The sequence below is a fragment of the Gallus gallus genome, assembly GCF_016699485.2.
Source record: "Gallus gallus isolate bGalGal1 chromosome 32 unlocalized genomic scaffold, bGalGal1.mat.broiler.GRCg7b 32_unloc5, whole genome shotgun sequence".
NCBI classification, from domain to species: Eukaryota; Metazoa; Chordata; class Aves; order Galliformes; family Phasianidae; genus Gallus; species Gallus gallus.
In genome coordinates this window covers 3,068-14,478 of record NW_024095952.1, presented here as the reverse complement: position 1 = coordinate 14,478, position 11,411 = coordinate 3,068, and the positions used below count along the sequence as shown (strand labels likewise).

The 11,411-nt window shown below is 55.7% G+C and overlaps 2 long non-coding RNA genes across 2 annotated transcripts; both read left to right on the top strand.

The window, feature by feature from the left end:
• The first annotated feature begins 648 nt into the window (after positions 1-648).
• On the top strand, positions 649-2,823 carry LOC124417570. The gene is made up of 2 exons (XR_006932571.1): positions 649-745; positions 2,777-2,823. It is a non-coding gene; the product is annotated as an uncharacterized LOC124417570 (long non-coding RNA).
• A 7,646-nt stretch (positions 2,824-10,469) lies between these two features.
• On the top strand, positions 10,470-10,947 carry LOC107049638. Its single transcript, XR_005843366.1, has 2 exons — positions 10,470-10,574; positions 10,900-10,947. It is a non-coding gene; the product is annotated as an uncharacterized LOC107049638 (long non-coding RNA).
• Positions 10,948-11,411: the final 464 nt, after the last annotated feature.

The window sequence follows — 11,411 nt, the reverse complement described above, 5'->3', positions numbered from 1 at the left end:
ACCCGCCAGAATGAGGGCAGGCGAGGTTCAAACGTTGACCTCACTGCCCCTGCCCCACCCCAGGGCCTCTGTGAGGTCATCACATCATTGTGACATCACCCACACAGGAGGTCCTGGAAGATCATAGAACCATAGAATGGTTTGTGTTGGAAGGGTCCTGGAAGATCATAATACTGCAGGAACGGCGTGGCTTGGGAGGTTCCTTAGTGGTCATAGAACCATAGAATGGTTTGTGTTGGAAGAGTCCTGGAAGATGATAGAACCACAGGATGGTGTGGGTTGGAAGGGTCCTGGAAGAATCATAGAATCACAGAATGGTTCTTTGAAACAGCTGTGAAGGATCCGTGAGCAAATCCGCCGTCAGTAGTTGGTGCCGCGGAAGGCCTGAGGTCCGACCTTTCCTCCAACGGCTTCAGTGTAACATTGGAAAGACAGTGCTCACACCTGGTTTGTTCTATCTGCCAGGACGTCACTCAGCTGCGTTGCGACGGCGACGGCGCGCCCCTCATTCATGGCACGGCGTACAGCCGTCCGCGTGACGACGGCGCACGCGTGGCTGTGTATCCATAACAGCCGCGCTTCAGCGCGGCTGTTCTCTTTGGATGCCTGCCATGGGCGCGTCGTCCCACGCTGTGACGTCATCACCTTGCGCCCGGGTGAGGCGGCGGCCTCGAGGTTGTCCTGCTGTGCTCCGCAGTGCTCCAACGCCGCGGGGCGGCTCCGGGCGCCGCCTCAGCTTCTACAGGTGGGTGTTTGGGGTGGGGGGGGGGGATTCGGGTTCATGTGCCGGGGCTAAGAGGGTGGGGGGCCGCGTGCCGCTCGCTCTGTGTTGGCCCCGTGGGGCCTTTGTGGTCCTCAGGGCCTCTGCCCGGGGGCAAGAGGTGCCCTGTGTCCCCCTCTCCCCCCGCCATGGGCCGCCCACAACGGCCCCCCCAGGGCCTTTGTCTGTCCCCTAGGTTCCCGGGGTGTACACCCCAGTCCCCATCCTCTAGTTCCCTCATTCTGACCACTTGAGTCCTTTTTCCCCCTTCCCCTCAGTGCCTTCCCTCCGTGTCCACCCATTTCCCATTCTGGATCCCCAGGGTCCGTCCCCTCCCCTCCCTCCGTTCCCTCCCTAGTCCACTATTCTGATCTCTGTGTCCCCTGTCCCCCGCCCCACCCCCCACTCCCCTCTATTTTACTCCACAGGGCCTCCTGTCCTCCCTTCCCCCCCACCTCCTGACCCCTTTTTTCTGACAGTCCCAAAGTCCCCTGTACCTCCCCCTCTCCCTCCCCCCCCACCCCGTGCCCTCCTCCCTGTCCCTGGTATCCAGTCCCCCATTTTGCCCCCCGGTCCCCTCCAGCCAGACCCCTTTCTGTCCAATAGAATCCCCCCACAACCTCTGACTCTCCTGTCCCACCCCTCACTCCTCCCCCAGATGCTCTTTCTGCCTCTTAGAGACTCTGTTCACCCCTTTCCCACTTCAGACACTCTTTCAACACCTTAGAGACCCATTCCTCCCTTCCCCGCCCAAAACCCCCCAAGATCTCCCCCAGACTCCCTTTCCACCCCATAGAAGCCCCTCACAACCCCCAGCTTCCCCCTGCCACCCCCTCTCCAACCCCAGGCCCCTTTTCCTCTGAATAGAGACCCCACTCACCCTTTTTTCCCCAGACACAACCCCCCTGTCCGCTCCCAGACTCCCCTTTCTGCCCTACAGAAGCCCCATTGCCCCCCCCCCCTCAACTCCTAAGTTCCCCTCCACAATGCTCCACACCACCCCCAGTCCCCCGTTGTACCCGCAGAAGCCTCTTTTCCCTCTTTTTCCACCCCACAACTCCCTCTCTTTGCCCCCAGACCTCTTTTCTCCACCCATAGAAGCCCCCAGAACCCCTCAGTTTCTCCCTTTCACGCCTCCCTCCACCTCCAGACCCCCTTTCCACCCCACAGAAGTCCCATTCACACCTTCCCTCCTAGATTCCCTGCAACCCTCCTCTCCACCCCGACTTTCCTTCCTTCCACCCCATAGAAGCCCCACTAACCCTTTTCTTCCCCCACAACCCCCTGTCCAGCACTGGAGTCATCCAGAAGGAACTAGAGGTGTCCCAGAAGGGTCTTGGGGGTGGCCAGGGTGTCCCCAAGTGGATCTAGAGGGTCATTGGATTAATCCAGAAGGGTCTGGAGATGTCCTGGAGGGGTCTTGGGGTGTCCAGGGGGTCTCCCCCTTTTGACTAGCAGACAGGTCCAGCACTGGAGTCATCCGGAAGGAACTAGAGGTGTCTCAGAAGGGTCTTGGGGTGGCCAGGGTGTCCCCAAGTGGATCTAGAGGGTCATTGGATTAATCCAGAAGGGTCTGGAGATGTCCTGGAGGGGTCTTGGGGTGTCCAGGGGGTCTCCCCCTTTTGACTAGCAGAGTGGTTAGGAATTTCCAAAAGGAAATGAATTCCTTAACTGAGGATCCTATAAGAGGAGCAGAACAGTTAGATCAATTTGTGGAGCCTAATTTCCTCTCAGGGATGGCAATGATGTTTCTCATGGGTATGTTGTTTACTGGAGAAGAAGGAGGTGCAATTAGGTGGGCAGCTGTGCAAGAGTGGGAAAGGAGTACAGAAAAGGTCGGGTCCTGTGGGGAGGTGGAGAAAGAAGGATCCTGAGGATAAACTGTCTTGGTTATTGTCACTGTCTTTGTGACTGTTAACTGTTTGTGGTGTGAAAGTATTATTAGAAGCTGTTATGGGACAAGGGTGTCTAAGAAGATACCAGAAATGACTCCCTGGGTTGTATTTTGGCTCACAGGAGAGACGTTGTGGGTGAGACAGAGGGAACATCAAATGAGAAACTGGAAGAGATATGAAGTAGCGGGACCAGTTTTTTAAGTAAGTGAGTATTCTAATCATGAGACCAAGTATTGGGTGTTTGTGGAACTGGAGGGTGTTTGATTCGTGGGTTTTGAAGGCCCCCATGAGCAGAACTTGGAATGAGAAAGGGAGCCAGGGCCGGAGACTGCTGCTGTAAAACAGTGCTATTTGTGAAGGGGGGGTGGAGGGACGGGGCACTGGAAATGAGAATAGCCTTCATCTGCAGAGATCTAGGAAACCCGAAATCCCAGTGCTAGATGATGCTGAAATATGATGTTAGTAGTTCATGTAACGATGAGAGTTTGGAAAGTGAAAAAGGTTTGGGAAAGACAAGGCTGAGGAAGGCAGAGATGAGCAAGGTGTAACAGGGATGTCAGGATTGAAGAGAGATGAGTGGTATGGAAGAACTGCCTGAGGAACAGAGATAGGGAGGAGATTGGGAAGAACAACAGCAGCTGCTACTGTTGCTGCAATAGAGCAGGGCCATAGGACCCAGAGGTCCCTTCAGGAAGAGGTGGGGGAGGGGGGGGGTGGAAGAGCCCAGGGAGGGCTCTGCCCCACAAACTGCAGGGAAATGGGACACTGGTGGAGAAATCCTATCAAGCTGAGTGAGAGGGAACCATCTCTGATCACAAAAGCTGGATGATGGGAACCTGGGAAGTTTACCGTAGCAGATCCACTGTTTAAACTACAGCTAGGGGAGAAGGATAAAGAGGTTTATTTTCTGGTGGGTACGGGTGCCTCTTACCACCCGTAGATGGTTTTTGTAACAGTAGTAGGAGCTACTGCCCAACAAGAAAAAGCTTACCTTTTGGGATCAATAAATATAGGCTGAGAAATAAGTAGGAATACATAAATCCTTGTACATGCCAGGTTCTCCAAACCGTTACCCTGGCAAGACTTATTAGAACAAATGGATGCAGAGATTAGATTCATAAAACTGGAGCTAAGGGTCAAACAGATTAACTGATGGCAAATTGTAAGTCTGGCTTTAATACAAACTGGGAAAAACCATGTTGTACCCCCAGAAGTTACAGAAATCTTAAATAAAGTATGCTTAGGAGTGTGGGTACCAGGGATGGCTGGTAGAGACAAACTGCAGCCCTAAGTTAAAAGCAAGAGCTAGTGCTAGCTCAGTCAGGGTAAAGCAGTGCCCTTTGAGGATATGCAACTGTAGAAGGATAAAGAAAAACTAGGTAACTTTTGGATTTTGGATTACTAATTGAATGTGAATCCAAATACAGTACTCCAATCTTGCTGATGAAAAATTGGAGAGCAAGTGCTATAGTTTAGTACAAGATTTGAGGGCAAGGAATAGAATTGTTGAATGTATACAGTCTGTAGTGGCAAATCCATACACTTTATTAACTAAGTTAGGGAAGGAGTAGGTGGAGTTTACCTTCTGGATTTGAAGGATGCCTTTTCTGCCTGGTTTGGCCAAAGGAAGCCTAAGGTTATTTGCCTTTGAATAGGAGACCCCCAGAATGGGGAGAAAAGCGTCAGTTAACTGGACAGTGTTACGCAGGGTTGTGAGAACAGCCAATGATTTGTGAGAGCCATCGGCTTGTGAGCCCAAGACATGGGTTCCTCCATCCCAGGGTGGAACTTTACTGCAGCATGTGGGTGCCCAGTAAGCACAGAGGACTGTGTGTAGTGGACTGTGAGTTTTGATGCATTTCTTGGCTTAGATGTTATCAAGTTTCTCAACAGAAAGCTCAACTGATCAAAGAGAAGGAAGGAAGCAATTTGCTGGCTCCCAGGACACCAACGCAGAGCTACCTTCGAGCCGGCACTGTGTGACTGCATGGAGACTGTCTGTGCCAGTGGGCAGACCTAAAGAAGGAACTACCAGATGATGCTGAGGATTCCTGCATTCATCGACAGAAGCAGTTTAGTGAGACAAAGGAACCGTAAGGCAGGATATGCAGTAACTGCTACTGAGCAGGTAATCAGAGTACAACCGTTACCTGTAGGGACTTCCACTAAGAGGTCTAAAATAGCCTTAAACGTATGGACAGATGCTAAATATGCATTTGGGGTGGCACACACTTATGGTACCATCTGGAAAGAGCAAGGAGTGCTCACACACAGGGAAAACAAATTCAGCACGGTGTATATCTACCAAAGAGCGTGGCTGTTATACACTGTGATGGACATCAGAAAGGTGACACTGTCCAGGAAACTGGAAATATGATAGGGATCAGGTGGCAAAACAGGCAGTTGAAGGAAAAGAAATAGCAGAACTGGCTTTAATTCCAGATGGTAAACTTCAAATCTCTGAACCTGAGTCAGCCTGTGGAACATTTTAGAGGGACGGGAATCTAATTCATGATTTAGAAGGGAAGAGAGCTAGCTGACAGATGGGTGCGTACCCAGATGGACGCGCTGTTGTGCCCTTTAGTACTTTATGGAAGTTGGTTCTAAGGGAACCTATTGAAACATACTGGGGGACAAACAGTAGAAAGTAATTGCGCAATCTAGTACCAGGAACAGGGTACAAGTGGGGCCTATTAGGAAGGGAACCTTCCAGGGCAACAATGGCAAATTGTTTTTGTTTGGAACTACAGGAAAACAAGGAGGGTTTTGTTATATGCTAGTTCAAACCCAATACCTTTCCAGGGTGGCCAGAAGCATTCCCTCTGCAAAGCCCTTGCTCCTGACCCTCGTCCCTGCCCCCACCTGCCCTCACAGTACAGCCACCTTCTCTTGAGCAGGGTAAAGAGCAGTGAGAATTCATACTTGGTTATCCTGGCACAAAGAGTTTGTGGGCCACAAAGAGAAATCCCTGCATTCCAGAAACAGAGACAAAAAGAGACAGTCGAGGAGTGCCTAATAAAGATGTGACGATGTTCTCAGCTGCGGCTGCTGTTGCTGGATACAAGCAACCACACGAGGGTGGCTGAGCACGCTCTCCTGTCTCTATCCCAATCCAAGAAACACACAGAAGAGCTCAGTGCTCTCTTGCTTTCATTTCCTTCCATGAGCCATTTTAAAATGCACGTTGTTCTAGGCCAGCACAAGCTCTAGGGCCTAAAGCCACAGCCTGAGTGGCCAACGCAGCACCAGGGCCTAAAGCCACAAGAAGAGAGGCTGGCACCCACCCCAGCGCATAAAGCCTCAGCCAGGGAGGCATCCACTGGCCATGGGGCTTAAAGCCAAGCCAGAGAGGCCTGCAGTGGCCCTGAAGCCAAAAGACCCAGGCCGAGAGTCCTATACCAGCCCAGGGCCTGAAGCCATAGCTAGACAAGCCAGCACTGACCCAGGAGCCTAAAACCCCACCCTGAGCCTGAGAGGCCAGCACCAGCCCCAAGGCCTAAAGCCAAAGCCACAGGCAGAGAGGCTGGCACCAGCACCAAGGCCTAAAGCCACAGCCACAGAGGCCACGAGCAGTCTTTGGGCCAAAAGCCACATCCTGAGAGGCCTACACCGGCCAGGCATAAAGCCATATGCAGACAGGCTAGCATTGGCCCGGAGGCCTAAAGCCGCAGCACCAGCACGAGAGGCCTGCACCAGTCCTAGGCTGAAAGCCACAACCACAGGCAGGGAAGCTGGCATCTGCCCTGAGGCTTAAAGCCACAGCGACAGGCAGAGAGGCTGGCACCAGCAGCAAGGCCTAAAGCCACAGCCGAGAGGCCAGCACCAGCCCTGGGCATAAAAACACAGCCAGACAGACTGGCACCAGCCCTAGGGCATAAAGCCACAACCCGAGTGGCTGGCTGTGGCCCTGGGCCTTAAAGCCTCAGCCACAGCCCGAGAGGCCAGCACCAGCCCAAGGCCTGAAGCCACATCCAAAGCTAGACAGGCTGGCACCAGCTGTGGGGACTAAAGCCACAGCTTGAAGGCTGGAACCAGTCCAGGGGCTTCAAGGCACAGCCAGAACTCCAGAGGGCCAGCACTGGCCACGTGGCCTGAAGCCACAACAGCCAGCCCAAGAGGCCTGCAGTGTCCCCGGGGCCTAAAGCCCCAGCAACAGCCAGAAAGGCCAACAGCCGCCCTGCACCTAAAGCCACATCCACAGCAAGAAAGACCGGCACCACCCAGGACATAAAGCCACAGCCACATCCAGTGAGGCCGGCACCGGCCCCAGGGCCTAGAGCCCTGAATGTCAGTGGGTGCCATTTGTTCTGCACAAAGGAGTTCAGTTCCACTCCTTTGCTTCATCCTTCATCCGCACTCCGTGTCAGACGGCAGTTGTCAGAGTGCCCCTCTGCTGCCATCATGGAATGCCATCACTGCATGGCAACAACACGGAACGGAGCATTGGTGGGAAGGTTCAGCCTCCCTGAAACACAGGCTCCGTGTAAAATAACTGCAATTGAGCATTTCATAGGCGGGTGTGCATTTTTCTCTTCCAAACTGTATTGTGAGTCAATTGAGTCCCATGGCCAAGCTGCTCTTCAGGGTATCACGCTTCCTTGAAACATCTCCTGCTCTTAGAAAAAGTAGAAGCTCCCTTCAGAAGGAAAGCAGAGAATAGACGTCTGCTGCCGAGCTCCCTGGAAATGTTGCTTCTCTCTCCCACCCTCTTGAGGCGTTCAGCTGACCATCTCTAAGAGGGCATGGGTGTTCCAGGGGTGTCTTCTGCCTGAAAAGCATCTGGCCAAAACTCAGGGCTAACATGGAACCCAAGGCCAAGCACCAGCCCTGGGCCGAGTCAAGGCAGCGAAACCCGCCCCGTGGTCTTCATGGAGCTCAAAGGCCAGCCCTGCCCTCGGTGCCCAAAGGGAGTAAGTGAGCGCTGCAGCCACCAAGCTCCCGATCAGCCAAATGACTGAAGTTTAGGAAACGAGGGCCCAGGACCACCACCTCTGGTGTGGTGCTGCTGGCACATAAGGGGTCCAGGTGTGGGGAGTGCCAACCAGCAAGGGGCAGAGCTGGGCTCGTGCCGTGTCAGGCGGGCAGCAGGCTGCTGTGCCAGCGCTTGTCATAATGGGCAACTGACAGCATTGGCCACTTGCCGCTGTGTCGTCGTGGCGACGTCTATGACAGGCCAGCCAGGAGGGGTCTGAAGGCGGTCCCCAGTGGTGCCCCTGCATCCTGAAGGAGCATCGGGCAGAGAGCAGATGCATCTGGAAGGGATGAGCTCCCACGTGGCTGTTGCCAATGCGGGGCGTCCTGCTGCGGTGAAGCGGGCCAAGATCCAATTCTGGAGGATGGCCCCGCGACACAGCGTGACTACAGAATGCCAGAGGTCACCGCCAAAGTACGCGGGTCCACTGCCCAGCACAGGAGCAGAGCTGCCAGCAAGTCCTGGCACTGAGCGGGAGAGCCAGCACGGGGACATGTCAGGGCTGTCTCCCTTTGGGGCTGGGGAACAGTGAGGACACTTTCCATCTGCCACCTCCCTCCCGCTGCGAGGCAGTAGGAGCGCCGGGAAGCGGCAGAAGCAGAGTGTGACCCCTTTTTCCTCTGCCCCCTCCAGCGAGTTGCCGTCTGGGATGCGGTGGCCGTCTACGTCCAGGAGCAGCTCCTGCTACGCAAGGTGGGTCGGCCAAGTCTTCCTGCTTGTCTGCTTGGAGGGGTGGGGAGTCCCCTTCGCCTTGGGCCACAGAATGCAAGCAGGGAACTCAGCCCCCAAATCCCTGTCAAGTACCAGCGGGCCTCCCGCATGCGTGGTATGACTTGTGGTATGTGGTTGTGGTTGTGCTGGGGCTGACCCCCGTCTCTGGAAACCTCTGGCTTCCACGAGGCTGCTTCTGCCTTGACTGCTGTGCTGTGTTGTGGGAGGGCAAAGGGAGGAAGGGAGAGGACCGGGCAGCTCCTTGCTAACAACTCTCCCACGGCCCTGGCCTGGCCTGGGCTTCTGAACAGTGGGAGAGGGCACAGCAGGACTCGAAGCACAGTCCCGCACAGGGGCAAACCTTCAGCTCTTCCTCCAGCCTTAACCCTTCGGCCCTTCCCTTCTCTTTTACACGCAGGGGGTCCGAATTCCCACCTCGTTCCTTCCATCGTCTCCGAACGGATTGAGGCTGAGGATGGAGCCATGACTCTGCAGTGGCCTGCGTTTTGCCTGGCCAGGAACCTTGCGGGCGATCATCCACAACCTGATGGAGAGCTACCCACCAGGTAGGAGTGGGCTTCAACCCTTTCTGGCTGCACAGATGGGACAAAGGGGGCTATCGCCCTCCATTCTCAAAAGCAAACCACCCCACTCCACAGAGACCGTCCCAAGAGGGGTTGTCCTGGGCGGTGACTGCAATGAGCAGCACTTGGGAGCACCGGTGGAAGAGCCGCTGCGTGACAGACTCTGACACTCTGGTGTGATTTTCCAGGCCATAAGGAGGTGCAGCCCTCAAGTACACTGAGGTGGCCGCGGCCGCATCTGTGACCTGGGCAGACTGGGAAGGCCTGCATATTTTGGCAACCACGTCCCCTCGTTTCCCACTGCCTGAGGAAGGGGGAGAAATTGCCTTTGTCCTGAAGGACATAGGAGTGCTCCTCATCGAGGGAACGAGAGTCAGATGAAGTTCTACTACGACTTCCTCGAGAGGATCAGCGGGAAGAGAACCTAGAGAAAGTTGTTTTCAAGGTGAGCTTTTGGCTTCTCCATGGCCCTTGTGCTGCCTGCACGTGGCTCACCAGGAGCTGGCCACTGCCCGGGCCACGCAAGTGCTGTGGTGCTGTCAGCTCTCCGGCCTTGGGCTCCTCCAGCACTCTCCAGTGCCTCAGCTGTGACAAGGCCGTCCCACATCCTCCCTGTTCCTGCCCTGCAGGTGCCCCGGCTGCAGGACATGGTGGTGTCCCGGGTGGCAGCTGTAGCTCCCTGACGTCCTGTGGCCGAGTCATCGTCTTTCCCAGGTGAGTATGTTTGTGGCTGCAGCCCCTGCTTGATGCAGCTGCTCAGCTCTCCTGCAGCAACGTTTGCTCCTTGTGACCATGGGCGTCCTGCCATGGGAACCCAGGCAAAAATAGGTGATGTGACCGTCTGCCTGTGAGCTAGGTGATCCCAGCGAGCAGAAAGGGCAGCTTGGAGCCGTGGCTCACACCGTGTCTTCTCCTTTTGTACGTCTTCTCCTTTGTACAGGTTTCGACGGAGTTTGTACCCAAACCACCCCCAGGACAGCCCGCAAGGCCTGCCATGTCCCATTGCCACCTCTTGACCAGGGCAAGAAAAGGTAAAGCAGCTGCCAGCTCCTCTCCATCCTACACACATCCAATGTGCGATGGGAAAATCCTCAGCCCACGATCATCCAACAAAGGCTCTGACTTGTGAAACCATTCACGGCAGCTCGGCACTGCCTCTCCTCCTGACCACGTGACGTTTCCTCATGAAGTCTAAGACGCTGGGTGCGATGTTCCCACAGTGCCCCCATCCCTGGCTATGGCAAGAGCTGGGGGGGTCCTAGGCTCAGTCCTCCCCCAGGAAACGAGTCTCCCAAAGAGACTGCCACCTCACTCGCACCACCCAAGCTCCTCTTTCCCAAAGCAAATGCCACTAAGCAGCCCCAAAACAGAGCTGCGCCCCGGAGAGGAGGAGCTGGGCACGAGACACAGAGGGCCCGCGGTCTCTGGGGATCGCATCTGCGAGGGGAGCAGAGCGGCCCTCTCGGGTGCTTTGGGAAGGCCTGCGTGTCACCGGGCCAGCAGGTTCACAGTCATCCCCCTCTGACGAGATCTCTCTTCCCAAGTCCAGAGGAACTTCCTGAATTGCCACCCCTCCCCAGCTGGATCCGCGTTACCTTTGTAGTGAAAAAACAGCCTGAGAAGGAAACAAGCGATGTCAAGAAGAAGGCCAGGTGAGTGACTGCAGGCTCAGGGTTGGGATCTGCACGGGGTGTTTCCCTGAGCCGCAAGGGCCCGATTCCCCCCAAGCCCAGGCAGTCACTGTTCAGAGCCGGCCAGCAGTGCTGAATGCAGCACGTGGAGGGGTGGGATGGGGCTGCCGGGAGCCCCCATTTCACACGGCTGGCCCTCTCCCAGCCCTTCAAGAGAACGCCAGCGCGCCCGAGAGCTGCACGTGGGGGAAGGCTGCGTTGCAGCCGCAGGTCCTGGCTCGTTTGCATTATACGGCCCACAAAGCCATCACCCACTCAGGCAGACCCCTCCCACTGTTCCCTTCAGTCAGCTGCCAGCGGTCCCGGGGGCGTCTTCTGCCAAAAAGCAGCCTCAGAAAAAAAAAGAAGGGAAAATGCTCTACCAAAAGCAAGGCGGCAGAGATGGCTCCAGCAGAGGCAGCGCAACCTCCAAGTGGCAAAGAAGAAGAGCACGGCGCGGTGAAAGCTCCCGCTGGAGGAGGAGTGCCGCAACAAGGACAGGCCAAGCTCAGAAAAGCACCGTGGAGCCCCAGCCCTGGCAACAAACACCACTGGCAGCCCTATGGTCCTCGAGCTCTGAGACCAGCCTGCCTGAGGAGGAGCGCACCTACAGCAGCGCCTCTGCTGCGGTGCCCACTGATGCAGCAGGAGGACAGATCTCTGCAGAGTCAGCCACCAAAGACGCAAAGCGGGGCTCCCCAGGCGGGGGATGTCCTGTCCAACGCTGACCAGGGCATGGGTGCCCAGGAGAAGCAGAGCTCCACCTGAGGCTGCCAAACAGGTGTGCGATTCCTCTCTGTGCCATTCCTTGGGGGCCTG